The 19,634-nt window shown below is 35.9% G+C and overlaps 1 protein-coding gene and 1 long non-coding RNA gene across 5 annotated transcripts in view; one reads left to right on the forward strand and one right to left on the reverse strand.

Moving 5' to 3' along the window:
- The window catches only part of SHISA9 (shisa family member 9), a 216,872-nt gene that overhangs the window by 35,707 nt on the left and 161,531 nt on the right, over positions 1-19,634 (forward strand). The window lies entirely within an intron of this gene.
- Positions 1-19,634, reverse strand: part of LOC138061043 (uncharacterized) — a 37,980-nt gene that overhangs the window by 1,989 nt on the left and 16,357 nt on the right. The window contains exon 3 of the long non-coding RNA XR_011134643.1: positions 4,652-4,803. This is a non-coding gene — a long non-coding RNA (uncharacterized lncRNA). The remainder of the gene's footprint in view (positions 1-4,651; positions 4,804-19,634) is intronic.

Genomic DNA, 19,634 nt, shown 5'->3' on the forward strand with positions numbered 1-19,634 from the left:
CATATATATATTATATAATCATAATCTCTGCTAGGAACATTTACTGGGGTCAAAGATGAACTTAACTAGATTTCACAGAAGCTACAAAGCATGGTCAAAACATGCCATTTATAAGAGAATTTTCAAACTGTAGAGTGGAGTGAGGGAAGAGCACTTTGAAGTTATACATATTTTACAAATAAGAAACTTCTTACTGGGCTCTCTTTTTATTTTTTTTGTGCTACTATATAAAATTGCCTCCTGGATTTTTTAACTCTGATTATAAAAATGCTTTTTTTTTTTTTTTTGCTTTGGCTGGCACAAGAGTCTTTTGCTCCAGCCTCTATAGACGGAACAAAAAGGACCAACCTGACACAGAAAAGCTCTTAAAGTCTCAGGCTCATTCATGAGCAAAATATCCCAATGTAGAATTTAAGAAAGCGTGCTTTATGGGGAATGCTGGTAGTGTCACCCCAGAAAGAAAAGTGGTCTTTGTAGTCAGCTAAGGCACTGGCCACAGTTCTACATTCACTTTCCGATAAACTGAAGTCTTCTTAGTATCTTGTGCATGTCCTGTGAATCCAGCACTGTATGTTTTAAAGTGTAGTCTAAAATTTCCATTCCTAAGCTTCTAGTTACTAAAAACAACCAATTTTTAGAGAGCTTTCCAATTTTCCCTTTTCTACAGGTAGTGTCCTTTGTTACAGAAAAAATCCTATACTACTGGTAGGATACGGAGTGTTGCAATCTGGGTACATTAGTTAGCTGAACAGACTGAGACTGCTAATTGTTATTTAACAGGTTTTTACAGAAGGCGCTATGTAAAATAAATAAATGAATTAATAGCTTATAGGAAAAATTAAAAGGCTTGACTTCAGTTCCTAAAATTTTTATAATTTACTTCATGCTTTCTTGTAATGTTTAGCTTGTAATCCTATTAGTCAGCTCCTTCTGTCATGGTACACTAATTTAAAGTGTTTTTTATTATTTTTCCTGGAACATGTGGATTCTGTGGGCACAGATTCAGGCTCTCTCCATTGTTTTATGTTGCTGTGCTTCTGCAGCTGGAGGTGGTACTTACGAGAAAGCAGGTGTGCAACCACAACATCCCCATGACTCAGTAATCCCCGGCTGCCACAACTATTCCATAGGACTTCTGGCTGCCAGTCATAATCAACTTTAAATCCATTATTCTTTAGTGAGGGGAAAAAAAACTGTCACTGGCAGGACTGAAGGTGCATATCTATAAATAGATTATGTTTATACATATGTGGAAAGGAAGTACATGTTGGTTGTACTAGAAAGGTTGCTCAGTAGCAATTTAGAGTATTCACAATGGAGTTTTTAAAACTGCAAATTTGATGCAGATAGGCATCAAATATTACCAGAATGGGAAGAAAGGTGGGAGCAATTTGCTACAGGTCACCTGTTTGGAGAGGATTTTTACTTTTATATTATGCTGCACAATAGCAGAGGTTCTTATTTCCAACTTTACCATGAAGTTGGTTATTTCAGGAATACATTCATTGTTTATTTTTTGAAAGTGGGAATTCTCTTTTCTATAGCCCATCATCTTTAACACAATGAACCCATTTTCAGGACTGTGAGATTCCTTTTCTTATCTATTTCACATAGGATGGTCTTTTCCCCAGGTAGGAAGGCTTTGTTATACAGATGTTCCTTACTACAGTAGTTAATGGCAGAGTTAACTACTGGAACAGAGTGGCTCTTGCACTGTACACACACCTGGCTAATAAATGAGTTTGGCAGGACGGGTTATTTCTGATAAACTAGAATAATACTTCCAAATAAAGCTAAGGTTATGCTGTGTCTTTTTGTCTCCTAGAAGTGGGAAAGAAACACACTGATCAACGCTTCAGTGAGAAATTAGAGAAGTTATAAAATATATTTTTGTCTGTAGCCTGGAGTAGAAGTCAATGAAACAGTTCTTTTTCATAGTCTGAAAAGTTTTCAAGCGCACACAAATAACTGAAATAAAATGACATCATAGTAGCCATCTTATAGATCTGTGCTTATTAATTACCTAAATTAATATGACTGTTAAAAATGCAGTGTTCGTTAAAGTCTTCATGCTTGCAAGGTGCACCATGTAATATAAACATAGAATCATAATTTAGGCTGCAAGTGACCTGCAGAGGACACCTAGTCCAACCTTCAGCTCAAAAGAGGTCAATCAGGCATGATTTGCCCTTTATAAACCCACGCTGGCTGCTCACAGTTACCCTCTTGTTCTCCATGTGTTTAGAAACAGCTTTTAAGGGGAAGTGCTCCATAATCTTCGCAGGGACTGAGTTGAGGCTGATCATTAATTTTATTACAATAAATTGAGCTGCTACTGAAGGCCTACTTGCATTTAGTGAAGAAAATGTAAGACAGAATAAATTACTATGAAAATACTTACAAAGTTTTATGTACTTTTATACTACAAGCCAGTGGCTTCAGATATGGGAAAAAGCTGTAAACCTGTTTGTAGCAGGAACCATCTCACTGACTAAGGATGGATAGAAGAAGCATATATCAAAAATATGGGATAACCGTTAAGTCAGTTAATTTCACAACCATAAGTCAGTTAATTTCACAAACTGTTATAATGGAGGGATTTTGGTATTATTGTGCAAAAATTATTGAGAGACTTTATTAAAAGGCAAATAAATAAAATCCCATTTCTTTCCTGAGTATCTGTAAATAAGAAACTCGGCTTAAACCAGAAAAAAACTAAATCAATGTTTGTCTTTGGGACTCATCCTGTGAAGCACTGAGCAAATGCTTTCTTTGCCTTACTGAATAAAGATCTAATTAGAGTAACTGTGTTTTGATAACTGCTATGTCATTAAATATAAATTGGCTTTAAACTAATTGTATTTGCATTGTATTATGCTTTCTATTAATGAATGTATTAATGTTTATACTCTGCAAACTCTTTTGAAGTAATATACCAAGATCTATACCACTTAATCTGAAGTGAAATGTCCCAGGAACGCACATACGGCACGGCACTAGTGGTAATGGGCCAGTGGTAATGGGCCAGCCTTTTGCTGTTTGTGAGGAAGATGAGTAGGTGACTCTAAGCCATTTTGGCATTTCTTCCATTAGACAAGGGGAGCTTTGCACTGGTTTCTGCAATGTAAATCACAGTAAGCTTTATGTTTCTCTAATTTGCGCCAACTGATGCCGGTCCTGCAGAGCCTATGCTGCAGCCTCACTAAACTGCTTGCTCTAACTATATTTCTTACTCCAGTAGTAAAGTGCACAGGGTGACCCAATATTTTTAAATATTTTGGAAAGAAATGATCTGTAAGAAAACTGTAGAAAAACTGTGCAGCCATTTTCCATTTGGCAAACGGAACTCTCCCCCCACCCCCAAACAATCCAAAACAAGACGCTGAGAGAGGTTATTGCTTCTAAAATGGAAATGAATAGATCACAACCGAGTTATGTAATGCATTTCTTTTTGTGGCAATAAAGAGTGAATACTATCAGTTTAGTGCTAACCCAGATCTCTCCTGTTGGATGTCAGAAAAATCCTATTCCTTAGTCATCTGAGGGTCCCTTGCCAAGCCTTGTTGGCTTTTTCTACGTTTTTCTGGATTGTACAGCTTTGTGCAGTTCTAATCTTAACGGACACCCAAGGCCAGTTTTGAGGCTGTGTATGTACAATGTGTGTTCGGAAGGGCTGGTAATAACTAGTCATTTGCTCTGGGAATTCAGCCTTATACATAAAGCATCCTTTTGCGTAGTAGGTCTTGCCTCATTTTGTTTCAGTTGCTATCAATAGAGAGTATTCAAAAAATGATCTTAAGAATTATTTGTGTAGTCAGATTCAGTAACAGGAAGTCTGAGTTGCTGTTCTTGTACATACGGTATATAATTTGCCTTGTTCTTTGACTAAATAATCACAAATTCTAGAACAAATTTATGGTACAGTGCAAAATCAAAAATGCCAAAAAAATTACTAATCCTCTTAAAAATAATTATTTTCATTAGCATTCCTAACATTAGCCTTATTCACAGAAATATTTGCAGAAGGGAAAGATTGGGAGAAAAGAACACGGGCACAAACTTGTTTAAGTATTCACAAGAATAGTCATGTGAACAGTCACGCGGTATTTTCTAGTTACTGCTTGCATGAGGAAAATTCTGCAAGATATAAAATTAGACAAAGTTCAAAAAGCACACAGTAATAAAAATATTAGGAAAAAATCCAAGAGCTTAAATTCTGCTCTTTTCTATTAAAAACTATTTGCCTAAAGCCTATTTTCAGGAATTTGCATTTACAATTTCAAACAGACTAAAATAATCGATTAATTATATGCCACCTAGTGCACATATGAGAGCTCGCAATATCTTACACGCTTAACTACCTGGTCAGGACAGACATTGCTGTTTCTGTCCTGAACATTTATTGGTGTTCAATTCTGACACAATATTTCTTTAAGCCTTTCAAGATAATCCTAGCCTAAGGAACTCCGGATAAGAATTGATATTTGGATTTCCACAAATTTGGAGTGTCAGTTGCTTTGCATTTGAGCACATACTGCAAATATTTTATGTACTATATGGATACTTTCACTGTAAGCCCAGACCAAACATTATTCTCCATGGAGGTGAGCTTTAACTCCAGGATCTGCATCTAAACTGAACATCAACTTACCTGGAAGTCGGGAGCACTCAGGGAGAGGCTGTGCTTTGGGCTCCTCAGGTGTTCGCAGTCCTGTGCAATGTGGGTCGCTGTTACTCTCACAAATGATAAAGCCAAGGGCAAACAAGTGAGTTTCTTGACAAGGCACTGCCTTATGTTGTGAACTTCAAAATGGAAAAAAAAAATCAATTAGTGTCTTATTTACTACACATATTTTATTTGCATATTTCAATCAGTTCTCTCAGTATTCATAGCCCAATATTCGACAGTTTAATAGTGAGGTCTAACTCATTCAAGCCATTGCATAACATGGTGTAGAAATGAAGGGCAGCTCTCCCCTGGCTCCCTGGAGCGAATGGCGTGTTGCACTTCAGGCACATGTACTGCTGTTTCAGAAGTCTTAAGGGACAAGTGTGAGTGGATATTCTGCATAACAAGCCTAACGCCTTTAGGATGTGCTGCTTTCACAGTGCAACATGCTGCTCTGTGCATGCACCTGTATTCTTCGTAGCATGCGTTATACTTACCGTAGACACCATTGCTCCTGCTTGACTGCCAGATATCCGTAAACTTTGGACAAAAAACTAAACAACTCTTTTTCTGCTAAAACTTTTCAATATGTCCAGGGAAACTTAGAGGTACAAGAGCACTAAATCTCTGTATGGATATTAATAAACAGGTGGATTTAAAGTGGTGCAACCACCAGGCCTCTTAGCATTTTGAGAACAATGATTCAGATGTGTCCAGTGATATACACAAATCTTCATAACTAATGAAAAGTCAGATGGTCTTCATAAGACTTTTCTAAAATTATGCTGTATACTCCATGAGAAGGCTTTGCATAGTTGCATTATTCTTTTTTAAGTGCATGTAAAGCAGTGTAACTAAAGATAATACTGCACTGTAAGTGTCATAACTTATTTTTGTTCTCCTTTCAACATCTGACAAGTTTTTCCTGAAGTGCTATAAAGGTTTAAAAGGATGCCCAGAAGTTCTTTTTCAAATGAAGATTTGTATCTCATAAATCAGAAATACAAAATATGGTTTAGTTAGTTTATTGCAGTGTGTATGGAAGTCTGTTTAAGCAATACTATATGTATTCTTCAAATCTGAAAATAGTATAATCCTATTTTTAAAGGAATAGTCACATATTAATTCAGGTTAAAAATATGATTTAACTGCAGTCTGATAAAACCGTTGAGCCTGTCTCCTTACAGTATTACTTAAATTTTAACCAGAACTCTGTTGACTTAAATAAGTTTAAGTTGAAATTAAAGCAGAGTAGGAAAAAACAATGACTAACGTAGCTCATAGTCCGTAGGTGTGATAATTTGTCATTTTTTCATCAGGAACAAGGAGAAAACACTACATATACTTGACGCCTGGTAGCTGAGACCAGGCTAGGTACTGTCATTTACAAAAAGGCCACATTAGGACAAAGGATTCTTAAATTGACAAGTGGAAAAGTTCAAGCAAATGAAGGCATATGGGAAGAAAAATCTGCTGTAAAAGGAACTCTGCAGAAGAGATAGTACAGGAGGTAAAGTATGGGAATGGTGTTGTGTCGGCCATCTCATCTTGCAACACAGGAAAATAAACAGGAGAATCCATTCTCTGGATGTTTAGACGTCTGTTAGATGAACAGAATTCTTCACAACAAATAAAAAAACCCTACTATTTGGAATTAGATTTTTTAGAAAAAAATTGCAAATGTTAATGTCCTGTGCAATGTTCTATAAGAGATTAAAGGTGGCAGAAAAATATTCAAATTCAACAGATTGTACAATAGCTGAAGTGCTGAATAAAATGTTTTTTGACAGAAATTTCCTTAGAAGGAAAAATTGGACGAGACATCTTTCCCATGTAAGGTTCATATATTTAACATACTGTAAAATTCAGAAATGCTTGTTTCATGTGTAAAATACATGCAGTGAGCTCTCTGCACTTTTTATTCAATGTCCCATCTAATTACACTACTTTGAGCTAGAAATTTCAAAAGTCACAAGCAGCCTTAGCTATATGATTATCAGTGACTTCGCTGGCTTAAGCACTTTATGCCTTTTGAATATTTATCCCTCAGTTCCTCCCTTTGTCCACTCTGTATTTACACCTGTGTACTTTTCTGCTCGTTTGCAAAGCAAGATGAATACACAACTTGTGGGAGCCTCAGCTCTTGCCTAACAGTTGAAATCTGACATTGATTACATCATCATTAAAGGGTTTGACCTTTTCCAGTGTAGTGTTCGCAATCTCTTGTATCATCTATATTTAGGAACTACAACTATTCAACATGAAAAAAGGTCTGTTAGACTTGCATACTAAATCTAATAGTTACAGCATTATGTTATCACCCAGCAGCATGCAGTGATAGAAAAGGAAAACTGCAGATTTTCAAGCAAAGCCAAGTTGAGTATCATTTAGTTCGGATCGCAAGCTGGATCTATTGGTAAAAGGTTAAATTTCACCTAACCTTCGGACATTTCACTTCCTTTGTGCATATCTTTGGGAGAAAACAAGCTCATGATAGATTATTAAAAACAGTGCTTCTGCCCAGTGAAGATGTGTTATGACTGGTGGATTCAGATATATTATTGTTTTGAAAATGCAATTTTTTTTATATCAGTATTGGTAAACAAATGTAAACAGGATTCTATCTAATTTATGAGATTTAGGAGCTTATTTGAAGCAGACAGATTACAGCATATCAGTCTTAATTACAGTGTATATATAAGCTAAATTATGATAAATAATGAAAATCCTACTCCTCTAAAATTAAAACAAGAATTTTTGGAACTAAGCACTTGGCTGTTTTTTAATTGAACTTTAAAATATAATCTATTTTTAGCTTGCTTCTTGCAACACTAAATAAAAAAGCATAAATAATTAAGCTAAAAATTGAGTATCAATTTATGACAGAATTCCAATGCATCTTAGAAAATATTGAGCAACTGCACTTCTGTCCATTTAAAACAGATTTCTTACATCACCATAATAAACTTTTCTAGAAATATTACTCAGTCTAATTGTCTTCTAAAACTATTGAAATAACAGATTCTCAGATTTCTTTTTCTTACTGACACTGAAAACCATAGCCTTAAAGCTAAGCCCCATGTCTTGCACCAGAGCAGATTCCAATGCAAATGCAGAATTTCTTGATGCACAGGGAACTTATTCTTCGTGGTTTTGCTCTTAGTCTTGCTTTCTTCTCTCAGTTGAGTATTAAAACTCTTCTCACTTGTGTTCCTGATCACGGAAAGTAAGTTTCAATCCTTGGTCTCTCAGATTTTAAGAACCGAAGTTGTGCTCCAAATACGCTTTGGTACTCTTCATGCTCTCCTCCCTTGACACACCTAGCACCTCCTTTCCTGTGGTACAGAGTGAGCAATTTCAACACAACAAAATTTCTCACAATGACAGCTAAGAGATTGAGGTTCAAGTTTTTAAAAGCCACTGTGTAAACCAGTAACTCAAAATTAGGATTTCAAGTAGCAATCGGTTTTAAAGTACAGAAAGTGAGGTAGGCTAATGCAGGGAAGCTGCCAAATAGGAGAATCAGACTTTTGAGCACAGACCATACCCATAAACCTATAACTATACCAGTAAGCTGAATGAACTGGGGATCATTTTCTGGCTTGAAATCAACTGGTATGGCAAGACACATGTCCACAGAGCTAATTACTCTTACAGCCCAAACAGGATGGTGCCATCCAAACTGCTTGCTGGGAATAGCGTGTCGCCTGTGGTATCACCCAAACCATGCCCAGATATTTGGGACTGTGCTTCTGGCTTGTGCCAGATCTGTACCACAATCTGTAAACTGTTGAACAGCATGGACAATTGTGAGCCAGTGTTACGGCTCAGACACTAATTAATTTATTATTATGGTTTGAGTATGTGAAGGACTCACACTTAAGTAAATAGGATTTCAAGTAGGTTTCAAGCAGCTTGCAACAAAGTATAACTACGATAGCATAAAATTATCCAAACTTTCCTTTCATCTTTTAAGACCTTGGCGCACAAGTTTTGTGGCTTTCTAGTATACAACATCTCAAGGCATGCATGCATGTTGGGCCAAATTAATCAGATTCAGGGACAGCACATCTCCCAGTTTGGAGCAGCTGGTGCTGCTAGACGACTAGCAACACAAAAGCTTTGTGGCTTTCACTGCCCTCTGGGGCTGGCAACCATGAGAAATCACAGAGACGTGACCACAATGTTGAGCATGCCTGCTCCAACCTGCTCCAGTCCCTTGACTCTTCATGCCTATTTGCTGCATCTTGGCTTCTCTGAAGGTCAGCCATCCAGTCTCCAGATCACTCTAAGATTTTTTGACTACGATTTGTCATTTAAATTGCTTTTATTTTATTTTTAAGGCAATATTTCTAGTTTTGGTCTTTGAGTATTAGTTATTCAAAAATGTCAAAGACAATTTACAAACAAAAAAAAAATCTTTTTTTCTTCCCTCTCTGTCAACACACGCAGAGAGCTTTTTTCTCTATTTTTTTTTTCTTATACTCAAGATAAACATACAGGTTGGGGTTACTGGTTCATTTGTTCAGTCAGTTTTGCAGAACTGTCCTTGTATTCAGGGACAAATAATTCTTCCCAATCAGCAGAAAGGAGACAAAAGAGATAATCCAATACCGCATTAGATTTGCAAGCAGTTCAAGGTCTTATCAAGCTTAAAGGTCTTTTTTCAAAGAGATGAAGATTTCTCAAAAAACTATATAGAACATTATAAAATTAAATAGTGGAGACTGCAGAGCAGAAGGCAGTATCCTGCTCCTTTCAGATTCTGATGACCTCGACTGTAATTACAAAAAAAAAAAGTTCATGATTATTGTGTCCTTAAAAAAATAATAATTGCCTTCTACATTTCTTGATTGCCAAGAACTTTGATACTCATTTATCAACACAGATTACTTGGCAACTCCTAGTACTAAGGTAGTAGTTCCAAATTCTGAGTCCAATTTGCTGAGAGAAAAGACACCAACAAATTTTCAATCTGCCAGCCTTGGGCAAAAATGTCTTATTACAGAACTTAAAAAAAACCATATAGTTATCATTACCTATCTACCAACAGGTGCAACATTACATTTTTGTCTGCATAACAAACAATGTCCCTCAGCTCAGGGAGAACTGTATCACTGAGTTAACGCTTAAAGCAGGAAGGACTTGGCTAGGAAATGAAACAGGGCGCAGGCCTGAGAGTGCCAACCATCCTTTCTTCCTATTGGCTTTTAGTGCTAAGCATTTCACAAGGTCTGAACAGGGCTGAATTAATCACTCCAGTTTAAATGTTTGCATTATTTCACTCAAGTTAATAGATGTCATTTTTTTTTAGCACTAACCTGAAGAGATTTGCATGGTGTGTAGTAACAAAGAAAACAGTAGCCTTAAAAACAAACCAGATTCTGAATTTAAATACTTTCTCTCTTTCATACCCACCAATGCCTGCAAAATTTTTGTTGAACAGGGGAGATTAATTTAAAGACAACTTAAGTCAAGAAGCCATAAACTCCCTGAGCTATTGGCTATGACAGCAAGTTCCCTCCCAAGACTTTTCTCCCTTTTAAAATATTGTTAGAATAAAATCTTGAGCCTTTTTATATTGAACTTACTTAAAAAAAAAATCCCCCAAAATCAAACACCCTTACTTAAAACAAAACAAATAAAAACAAAGTGTGAGGCGAGAGAGTCTACCTCTCCTTCTATGACTTATTGCAGTTTCTAATCCCTTTATGAATGGGTCTTGCTCTTTTTCATATATTTATTCATATAAAATGAGCCAACAATACCTCTGTTTACCAAAAACCTTAACCTGCATATCAAGCAGATAGTATTGCAGCTTCTAAAGTTAGATGCATGTGCTTCCAGGGAAAAGAGGTAAATCAGCTAAATCGGGTTTCTAAAGGTTCACTTGCTTTGCTGCACCTCTCTTGCAGTTCATAGTTCTCAGAGACACAGATGAGATGAGGTCTTTCACCCTCTTCAGGACTATGTATTTTATATACTGAAATATATGCATATAGAATTTTCTGATTATTTGAATCAGGTATTTGAATTTTTTTTTTTTAATCAAGAACAGTAAAATACCAGGATAGAATAATTCTTTAGGCACAGATTTTGTAAAGCAAATTTACATTTGCAGTATTTCAAGTTTTTCATAGTCCCACTAATTTCAAAATCATGACTCAAATACTGAAGGTTAGCTGTGTTTAACGCACTTTATTACATGTAGGCCTAAACTAGAAATCTTTGACGAAGTAAGACTTATCATTCAAACTTCCATCTTTGAATTGAAATAGATCTTATCTCAGCCCTTTCTCTTTCAAGAGCTACAAAATTCCTGTTTCTACTTATAAAGAGACTGGGGTCAGAGGAGCTTGCAAGGAACCAACCAGCTGTAAAAATATGTACTCTTTATAAGGGGAAGTTCATTGTCAAGTGGACAATAGTTTCCTGCTCTCCTGTATTAAGCTTTTCAGGTAAAACAAATCTTCTAGTACTGAAAATAAGATTAGAGATTTAGATACTGGTTCTGCAAACAAATACGGAAGTAAGGATGTTTTCACATGTCAGTATTCAATTCCGTAAAGTTTCTAGATCTTGCAAATGCTTACAGGGATATGAAGAAGATTTTAAAAGCCCTCATCATTTTAAAGAGCAATTACTTGGTTTTAATTTATTTGCTCAATCTTAGAAATAATAAAGATTTTGTCTTACCCGAGAAGGCAGCTTAAATTGATTTGAAAGACATGAGAATATTTTTCTCATCTACAGATTCAGAAGAAAGTCCATCAAACTCAACAGAGATGTATCTATTATCTCCAGGCTGATCAGGTCTGATTACTAGTTTGACAGCAGAGGCAGCATTTTTACTGTAAGCACTCTTATGCTACCTTACTGCAAACAGCTACAGCTAAAAAAGAAACAATTACAACTCCCAGAAAAACAATATACGAAAGGCTTGCAAACACTTGTATCCAAACTGAGAATGGAAATTCACTACAATTTTCTGTGGCTCCCCAGCCTTTCGAAAAACATTTTGTAAGAAATCCATGTTTCCCTGTACTCATCTTCACGTGATTATATAACTTACACTAGTATGAATGGGGTTTACATATGCAAAAGTGCATGACAGCAGTTTGAGCTCTATCCTTCACCTTGACTACACAGAGACCAATGTGGGCTAGTTAATCCTCAACTAAGAGGCATAAAACACTGTATTTTTGCAACATGGTTGCATCAGTAACTGGCTGATTCTTACCAGATCACGAACTATTATTTCTATAAGCGGCAGGAACCTACTCTGCTTTAAATGCATAGTCTTGTGAGCAAGTATTTAATGCTCATTTTCCAGTTCCTGGGCTCTGTGCATTGGTGGTAGCTTCTCACATGTCATGATGCAATAAATATCTGGTAAATATTGTTCAGATAACTAAATCCTCAAGATTCATCTCCTATACTCTTTCAGATGCCATTTTGACTGTTAGCAGTGAGTACAGAAAAGCTTGGGTTTTGCTTAAAATGGTAATATTTGCAAATATAGAGTGATTTGCCTCAGTAAATCTATCAGGCCTTCCATTCAATGGAAAGAAGAAAAAAGAGATAGATTTGTTCCCACTGGCATCATTGTGGGCATTTATGTGTTGCTATTCTCCCTTAATTTTTGGGAAGAACCTGCTATTTTCTTTCATGTTTTCTGTTGAAGCAATGCACTGGACTGTAAGAAAAAATACCAGCTGTGTGACTGTCAGTTAGGAGTGTAGTATAAAAAAAACAAGGAAGATGATATTTCATGACTAGAACAGGCAAAGCAGTATTTTCTTCACATTTTAACTACAGAGCTGCATTTTGCATATCTAGCTGTATTGCTGTTGACGAGACCACCCTCAAGACCACAGTTACTCCCTATGTAAAAAGGATGCAAAAATTGGCTCTGGTGAAGCAACAATATATCCCAGGGGTTCCTCTAACCCAAATATTCCTGACAGGCCTGCACCCTGCTTCCTTAGTACAGACTGTCTGGTAAGGTAGTCATTTACACAGAAGGTAGGTAGGTTTAGAAAAATATTATGCTTAGGGTTGCCTTCAAAGCTGCTAAAAGACATGGAACATGATAGTAAGGAGAGCTCTGCATTAGGTATTAGGAAGCCAAGGTCTAGAGACTTTGCGAGTAGCTACTGACACTTCTGGGAAAAACAGCTCCTTCCAAAAACAAGAGTTTTCTGATGTTTGTAGAAAAGCAGTCACACAGAGCTGCTATATTTTGTGAAAAATGCAAGGAGAATGTTTCTTCACTGTTGTTTGGCTGCTTATGATCTCTACACAACATATTTGAGCATCCCTTCATAAATTCCAAAACTTTCAGCTAGAGACCCTTCTTTAGCCTCTTCTTTCTCAATTTTAAGAAGGGTCTTCGGCAATCTTGATGTTTGACATCTGTTCCTAAGGACCTGTCCTGCAAGACCAGAAAAGTTAAACACACACACACACAAAATCTCAAAGCAAAACAAAAAATACCTCTGGGTACTGGAGCTTTGAACTCCTGTTACTCTATTATCTTAATGCATTTTCACATGCTTATTAGGCAAATCTCATAGGCTACTGCAATTCTAAGCTCTGTACATGAAAAAATATCTTAAAAATACTCTTGTACTGCTAAAATCCCCATATTTTCTATTTGAAAATATCCAGAAAATATTTCATTGGATATTTAATACAATGTTCTGAAAATGATACAAAAGCCTTATTCTCAAAAAAATGTTTATAAGAAGTTTTTGGTTTTGCAGTCTGGATACACTACTATGCTCCTGATCTAAAACTATAAATTGCCTTAACAATAACACATGACAAGGATAAAGAAAAAACAGAGTCTTGAGACAAGTATCTGCCATAGTAAATTCTCATGTTGCCACTTTATTTCAAGCTCTCCTGCTGCAGTGGCATGGGGGAGAAGATAAATTACTGTGGTGGGAACATAGGAGAAAAAAATGAAAAAAATGAAAATGGAGCTGTAAGCTGATCTGTAATGGATCTTGGCTGAAGCAGAGAACTTTTAAAATAATGCAGCAAGACTGATTCCGAGCATGCGCCTTTACATGCATTTCTGTCACTTGGAAAGACTTAGATGTCAGAATTTGGATAGATGAGTAGCTACCATCCCTGCAATATGAAATCCAGTTCGGATCCTGAGGAACTCAAGTGTATATCAGAGTATGTAATACCAAATTACATCTTATGAAAAGCAAATCTAAAAAGTCAAAAAAAAACTTAACCAGTTTTTGTACCCAGCTTGTGATCTTCAGTTTTTCTTTAGTCCTCTTATATCAACCCAAGATTATTCTTAAGCTTTTAGCCAGCTCTTAGTTTCTTCTGCTGATCCTGAAGTTGCTATTACCCTGCAAATGCATCTTTTTTTTTCCCCCAGCAAAAACTAAATTCAGCTGTTACATTCTACCACATTCTGGTCTTCATAACGTGGATAAGTAATATGAGCTCTGCTGGAGACGTGGTCCTTGTTCTTGGCTTTTTTGTCAGCTGGTTGTGACCACATGCAAGTCTAGAAAGGCCACGTGCCTCAAGGGTTTCCAAAACTTTTGCCTCCCCTGGGTGTAGAGATATAGTTTGTCCTAATTGTTCCAGATGGCGACTAGAGATCAGTACTGTTTAGCTATACTTCATTGATGATCATTCTCAGAGCAGGCAAGCAGTACTTAATTGAGTCCATCTGTATCTACATTAGGGTAGAGGGTGATTTATAATGACCATTCCTGCAAAGCAGTAGAGGGCATAAGATAAACAAGTCAACCCTGATGGGATATAAAGTGATGCTGAGAGGCTGACAGAATGGACAAGTCTCTCCATAACAATATTAACATGCAAGTTACAAGCAAACTTACTATACACGTTGAACTTGGAATATACAATATACATAATCTTGCTATGCTATACAATACTAAAAATTACTTCATGACAGAATTTGTCTGAATACAGACACTGAATATAGTGCCTTTTATCCACTGTTAACAAAAACACTAGGTCTTTCTGTAAGTTTGAAAAACATAAATATATTTTCATACATAGAAAGTATATGTATATTTAAATATGTGTAAAAGGACTTTAAACATAGTTTTCATCAAAAACATTAACAGGATGATAATATTCCACTGTAAACTGTGTTAATTCAAGGTAATATTTCCATTAAGGCTGGGAATCTTTTTTCCTTATAGTTCCCAGGTCCATCCAAAGAGTTTCACTTACAGATTTTTCCTGTAAGATAAGGGTTCCTTGAACAGCTGATTAATAACATCTTTGAAGCCTGGCATCGATTTCAAAAAGAATTCTCAAAAAGAAAAAAAAAGTCTTTGCCTTATAACTTTAAATGCTTTCTGCCTTCCTTTTGAAATTTGACATAAGGAACTACTATGGTGTAATTTTCAGTTAGGTGGTCACATCACCTCAGATAGGTGAAGCACTTTCTATTAAAGTTTATGATTTAGAATTGAACCAAAGATTCCCTGTCAGTGACCTATTTTAGGAAACAGCGCAGCGAGTATACTGAAGTTGTCTTTCATTGTTGTTATTTTTGGAATACCTCTTATTCTAATAAGTTATCATAATTACACATTCATGAAAGAATATTCTTTTTTTCCTGACTCTGCTACAAAGGTTTCCAGTATTTTCTGTAAGTAAGGATCTTGCAGAGATGAAAACTCAAAAACAGTTTGGATTTTAGTCTCGTAACTGTTGCTATACAAGGTCAGAGTCATGATCCATATCATGCAATATTCTCATTCTGGCAGTATTGTGAATCATTAAGATGATGCAAAGGTTTTTACAGGATTCACAAAAGAGTTCACAGAATTAATATTTTACAAAGATGCAGCAGTGGAGTTCTCTTCTTGGCCACTGGAAGTCCACCAGAGAGCAGGGTTCTTCCCATTCACCTGCTTCATTAAGAAGACAAGATCTGTGGATGGTACCTTATTTTTATAAGTCAGCTTCTGAAGTATTGAATTACATGGTTATGATGCATTTCATTGTTTCCATAGATGTGATTCATTGCCTCACAAAAGAAGTATTTGAAGGATAAACGTAGAACTGTGGTTGTTAGCAAGGGCAGATTCTCAAAGAATTGAACTGGCTGGAATTAGAACTTGTGTACAGTGACTGGTCATAGACTGATGGGCAAATTTCTCTTTGTGAAGGCTGGACTTTGGTTCATCATATTTTAAACCCAGTCTTTCTGAATATGCTATATATTTTGAATAGAAAACTAACCAATTTGTTAAGTAGATTCACTTAATCATAAACTGGTTAAATAAAAGTCAGGTGAAATTTTGATACTTGAAAACAAGTTGCTTGTGTGAAGCCCTGTTTCTTTTATAAAGGCAAATATATTGTTTCACTAGTATTTTGTGGTCTCAGTATTTCTAGTACAAGTAAATACGGTATTTCAGTGCAGGCCTATCAGTAGCTAAAATAAACTTGCAAGTAATTTTTGTCTGGCTATGCTACAGTAACAGTTGTCAAATTGAGCAGCACCTTGTAAATCACCTTCTATTTAACATGCACGTGTTAGAGTTATTTATAACACTGCCATATAAACGTCACAAAGGACGTTCAGCGATTCACAGCTGATAACAAAGAACAACGTGGGACAGCCAGAGGAGGGAAAGCAGCACGCTTTTAGACAGAACCATTTGGAATTGTTCACACTTCTTAGCAGCCCTCAATGCCACGAGCATTGCCAGTGGATTGGATTTTTACTCGCTTTGCCCAAAAATTCAGCTCCGCTGAAGCCAGTGAAAGTTTTGCCCTAGGTTTGTAAGAGCCAGGCTTTCCCTGATGGTTTTACGTGACTATTAATGTTATATTAGCATAGAACAACTTAGAGAAAATTTGTGTGGCAATTTCATGTTGAGTGCAGCAATCCACCAGGTTCCATCTGCCTCTGAACCATGAGGCACTAGTTGTACATGTGACCTATTAAGTGACATATATGCTAATTTGCTAAATGTGTTGTAGATGACAGTGAAAAACGGGCCCAGGGGTTCCATCAGCCTGAGGAAAAAGGTAGGTTTAAACCTGTTCTGATGAACCTGCCTAAAGCTGTGCAAAGTTGGCATATTTCTATTTTGACAGCTGTGGTCTCTTTAACATCAGAGTTTTCACAAAGTTGGCAAAAAGTTAAAGAAAAATTTTAAGACTTTCAAAATATCCTTGAAAATGAAGCTCTCTGTTATTTAAAACATCATGAAGCCCAACTACCAGACAGAGTTGCTGCTTCTTTCAGTTCTTTGACCTGAGAAAGCATCTACTCTAAGGATCTTGATACCCCTATATACAGAGTTAACCTTGAAACTGAATTTATTGTTAAATATGTGTAAGTTATTTCAGGACAAATTACAGGTTTTTCCTCAGACTTTCAAAGTTTTTATGTCACTGACTCCCTAGTTATATGTCGCTGATTGCTGGGGGAGGGAATGCTCCAAATTTATTTAATTTTTAATGTGAAGGCCTTATGTAAGGATGTTTGTTGTTTTTGTGGCTGGTGACCTTAAACTTCTCCTGGCTGTGATCTGTGCTTTGTAATTTCTGGTAGACAACCATGATATGTTGCTAGAAGGTAAAAGTTTTTAAAACATTGATAAATATAAAACGATTTAAGCTATACTGAATTGATTCCTGGAGATTTAAGCTCTGACAAACAAGGAAAAGCTTTCTTCTTTGTTACAGCTAGCGCGCTCTCTCTCTCTTTTTTGCCTTTTACTGTAATTGATTGATACCTCACTCAAGTATGACCAAATCTGTCAGAACTGCTGGAGATTAGATTTGTCCAGAAGTTTTTTCTACACGTTTATGAAAGAGCTGTGGGAAAGGTTAAACCGGTCTGTGGGACAAAGTTTTCTGATGTAGCTCTTGGGGAAGACAGCGTTTGGACTCGTCTTCCCATACTGAAATTACAAACTAGCAAAACAGCAAACTGAAATAGCAAAATAGCCTAGACGGACCCTACAGCCAACAGCTCAGGCTATATTATTAATTCAGAATTCTTAACCAAAGCTGCCATGAAAGAATATCTAGGGCCAAATAAGGATTTTTTTTCAAATACTAAAGCTTGCCCATGAGAATTAAACTTACAGTGGATAATCAAATCACATAAAACAATTAATAACTATTGCAGCAATGAGTATTTTTTTTATGAATCAATCTTATGCTACTGTTTGTAAAAAGAGGTCTTTCATTCCACTCTCAACGCTCCAGGTCATACTTCAGTGTCATATAGCATAGAACTTCATAATATAGGGTAAGTCCACACAGAGAGATTAAGATAGTATAGTGAATGTGGAAACAACAGAGAGGAGATTTTTAAATAAATATTGGAGATCTTAAAATGCATTGCTACTGGTTGCTTATAACTAATTGCATGGTAGTATTTGCACTACTTTAAATCAGTAAGGACATAACACTCTGTCACTTAAAAGCATTAGAAATAATTGTTAGAATTGTTTCCTAAATTCACACTGAGTGAATTTAATTCTCCGTGGTTGACAGCGTAGCTTTGACTGTAATTACTGGAGACAGAGTTATAGATGATTTCAAGGGCAAAAGATACTTAAGCCAAAATTTATAGTTGGAAAACAAACATGGAAATAGTATCAAACAATTCACTGATGGTCACTAAAATTTTCTTTAATTATAATGTAATGGAAAAGCTACAGCTGCATCGTGTCTTTTCCTTTATTTCTTTTCAATTTTTCTAGTTTTTTTTTTTTTTTAGGTTTCAAACTACTCTCAGAGAAATGAGATTACAATGAATTTGTCTTTTAAAACCACCTCTGAAACATCATACTGTGATCTGATAGTTAATGCAAATGTAATCAGCTCATCTAGCATAAGTTTTCATTGCTTGTTGAAATAATAGCTTGCAGTGTCTCTTGGCTAATGTAACTAGTGTCTAAAAATCACAAGTTCCAAAACCAGATACAAAACAAAAACCCTTAAGTTTTAAAGTGGCAGAAACAGTCAAGCAGGTCCTGACAAAACAGACATAATATTATGTTTATTTGAATTCTTAATATTCTTTCTTTGAAATGAAGAGACAGCATCCACACACCCTTCACAGTTAATTAATCTTACCAGAATGCAATGGCATATTAATCAAAATTAGTGAAAGGAACATTGTCCACAGTTGACTGTAATATAGAGATGATGCCTCATTACTTTTCTTTGGAAAAGCATGTTTATCTGGGAGAATATCCCTAAGGATTTCATTCCAAGGATAGGCACCACTAGCATTTTCCTAAATTAAAAGGATAAGGATGTTTTGTCAAGAATTCCTTTGTTTTACTTAAGAATTACTTTGTTTTACTGCCTTTACTTTGCTATTGAGGAAAAAAATGTTTGGAAAACTCTCTATTACACCTCCTTAAATTTCATTTGAGACTTATCATATAACTTGAGTGAGATGTGGAAAATTAGATGAGATGGAGACATCTGCTGATTAAATGCCTTGTAATTAAAGAAAAAATGAAAATGAACATTAGAAAAGAGGCCTATTTGAACAGCTTGACATTTGAAAACTGTATACTGTATATTAAAGTGAAACTTACCCTGGAGTGGTAGATTAACTACCATATGGAAGTTGGCGAAGAATAATGATAACAGGTTCTTCAGATAGGCTTTCACCATGTTGACTAATGGCTGGAAATCAATACTACAGCTGCAATAGATACTAGTTCCATTGACTGTGTACGCATTGCTTTTTCTGTCTTCAGGAATTAGATTTTTAAAGTTACACATGATTGATCATTGGTTTAATCATTGTTCTGCTTTTTTTTTTTTTTTTTTGCTTATCAAACAATAGATATTGTCCTTTGAGATTATGAATTCTTAATGCAGTTCTATTTCATAATAACTATCTGCACTCCAGTACATTTCTCCCCTACTGTTACAGTTATAAACAGAAATCATCCATATAGCAAAT

This window comes from Struthio camelus, chromosome 15 (genome assembly GCF_040807025.1).
Source record: "Struthio camelus isolate bStrCam1 chromosome 15, bStrCam1.hap1, whole genome shotgun sequence".
In the NCBI taxonomy this organism is placed as follows: domain Eukaryota; kingdom Metazoa; phylum Chordata; class Aves; order Struthioniformes; family Struthionidae; genus Struthio; species Struthio camelus.